Source organism: Tachyglossus aculeatus, chromosome 2 (genome assembly GCF_015852505.1).
Source record: "Tachyglossus aculeatus isolate mTacAcu1 chromosome 2, mTacAcu1.pri, whole genome shotgun sequence".
NCBI classification, from domain to species: Eukaryota; Metazoa; Chordata; class Mammalia; order Monotremata; family Tachyglossidae; genus Tachyglossus; species Tachyglossus aculeatus.
The window spans coordinates 12,165,132-12,167,974 of record NC_052067.1 but is presented as its reverse complement, the minus strand read 5'-3'; the positions used below and the strand labels follow the sequence as shown (position 1 = coordinate 12,167,974).

General features: G+C 42.5%; 1 non-coding gene across 1 annotated transcript; it reads left to right on the top strand.

Annotated features, from left to right (window-relative positions):
* The first annotated feature begins 1,026 nt into the window (after positions 1-1,026).
* LOC119924463 lies at positions 1,027-1,164 on the top strand. Its single transcript, XR_005449175.1, has one exon. It is a non-coding gene; the product is annotated as a small nucleolar RNA SNORA7 (small nucleolar RNA).
* The last annotated feature ends 1,679 nt before the right edge of the window (positions 1,165-2,843 follow it).

Below are 2,843 nucleotides of genomic sequence, written 5' to 3'. Positions count from 1 at the left end.
GGCCTGGCAAGCACAGGAGCTTGACAGGAACATTAGTACCTACTGATGCCGAGCCAAGGAAAGGGTGGAGGGATGGCCAACAATATTGAGGTGATGGCCTAGTGGAAAGTACATGGAATTAGGAGAGAAGATACCTAGGTTCTTGGTTTAGTTGAACAACTGGCATGCTATGTGACCTTGGGCAAGTCACTTAACTTCTCTGTGACTCGATAAGTGGTATTTATTGAGCACTTACTGTGGGCAAGGCATTGTACTAAGTACCTGGGAAAGTACAACTCAGTAGTATTGATAGAAAATATCCCTGCCCACAAGGAGCTTACAGTATACGGGGGAGACAGACATTAAAATGAATCACATTTAAAGAAATTACTAGAGTATAAAGATATGGACAGAAATTATGTGGGGCTAGATTGAGCAACAAAATGTTTTAGGGGTACATAGCCAAGCACATAGATGACATAAAGGGGAAGGTGAGTAACAAGCGCTTAGTACAGTGCTCTGCACACAGTAAGTGCTCAATAAATGTGATTGAATGAATGAATGAATAATAATGATAATGATGGTATTTGTTAAGTGCTTACTATGTGCAAAGCACTGTTCTAAGTGCTGGGGGGGATACAAGGTGATCAGATTGTCCCACGTGGAGCTCACAGTCTTAATCCCCATTTTACTGATGAGGTAACTGAGGCACAGAGAAGTTAAGTGACTTGCCCAAAGTCACACAGCTGACAAGTGGCAGAGTCGGGATTAGAACCCATGACCTCTGACTCTCAAGCCTGTGCTCTTTCCACTGAGCCACGCTCCTTCTGTAGGATGGATGGGGGCTTGGTCAATTAATGACTAGGTTTCCTCATTTGCAAAATGGGCATTAAATATCTGTTTTCCCTCTCCCTTAGACTGTGAGGCCCATGCGGGACAGGGACTTTGTCCATTTTATGATTATCCCGTATCTACCCCTGCACTCAGCACAGTGCTTGGCATATAGTAAGTGCTTAACAAATATTATTGTTATTATTATTATCATTACCCCTCTCAGGTTTGTTCCTGGAGAGTTTCCAGTACTCTACCAGTCCTGACTAGGGGAGGGAGAGTCAAGCTGAGGCATACCCCTTCCATTCCTAGCCTGAGCAGTGATTAGTGAGTGGAAGGCAATCTGCTACAAGTCAAAACTCCCCTGTGCTATACAGAAGCGGAATGGGTGAGAGTCCAGGGCAGAGACTCAAGATTACTGCGCAGAAGGAGACAATGGTAAACCACTCCTGTATTTTTACCAAGAAAACTCTATGGATCCACTACCAGGATGATTGCAGATGGAGGTGGGGCGTTCTGGGAGAGATGTGTCCAAGACTTCGCTATGGGTCGGACACAACTGAGCCCCCTCCTTCCTCTCCCCCTCCTCTCCCTCCCCATCCCCCCTTACCTCCTTCCTCTCCCCGCAGCACCTGTATATATGCATATAAATTTGTATGTATTTATTACTCTACTTATTTATTGTATTTGTACAAATTTATTCTATTTATTTTATTTTGTTAATATGTTTTGTTTTGTTGTCTGTCTCCCCTTTCTAAACTGTGAGCCCGCTGTTGGGTAGGGACTGTCTCTATATGTTGCCAACTTGTACTTCCCAAGCTCTTAGTACAGTGCTCTGCACACAGTAAGTGCTCAATAAATACGATTAAATGAATGAATGAATGAATGAACTCGACAGCATAACAACAATTATTATCATTATTGATTGTGAACTCTTCAAGGGGAAACTCCCTCCCAATTCCCATCTTTGCATTCTTTCCTAATGCTTAGTACAGTGCTCTGAATACAATAAGTACTTAATAAATACTATTACCTATTATTGTCACTACGACTCTAGACTGTAAACACCTACCAACTCATTATACCAACTCCACTGTACTGGACTCTCCCAAGCACATAATGATAATAATAATTGTGGTATTTGTTAAGTACTTACTATGAGACAGGCACTGTACTAAGCACTGAGGTGGATACAAGCAAATTGGGTTGGACACAGTCCCTCTCCCATGTGGCTCAATCCCCATTTTACAGATGAGGTAACAGAGGCCCAGAGAAGTGAAGTGACTGCAAATGGTAAATGTTCAATAAATACCATCAACTGACTTCTACTACTTAGCTTCCACTGGGCAGCTAAAAATCGGGTGGTTTTATGTTTGTTCTATGGACACTTCTCCAAAATTGCTTCCTTTCCGAGATGAAGTGGATGAGATTTGCAAATAGTTCTGATTATTGGAGGGGTGACTGCATCCTTAAAAATAGGTCTGACCTACAATTCCGAAACTGAATGACACCTTTGGAAGAGTCAGTCTCTCCTCTGATTCACCTCTTGGTTTGATTTTCAGGGTATTTGCAAACATGGGGGAATACGCAGTATATTTGCTGTTCTCTTAGTTTACTGGAGGAGAAGAAGTGGTAGCTAGAAGTGGGACAGGGTACATAGGAGGTACTGTGGCCTTGTAGAAAGAGTACGGAGCTGGGAGTCAGGGGATCTGTGTTCTAATTCTGGTTCCACCACTTTCCTGCTATGTGACCTTGGATGAGTCACTTAACTTCTCTATGTCTCAGTTCCCTCATGTGGAAAATAAGGATTCAATATCTGTTCTTCCTTTTTAGACCGTAAGCCCCAGGTGGGACCTGATTATCTTGTATCTACCCCAGTGCATAGTACAGTGCTTGGCACACAGTAAGTACTCAACAAATACCACAATTATTGGGAAATGTAGGCAGGGACAGTGTAAATTTTGTAACTAGTGTGGAATTTTTCCAGTATAAGGATTTTCAAAAATACTGTATGACTGGATATTTTTGCCTTC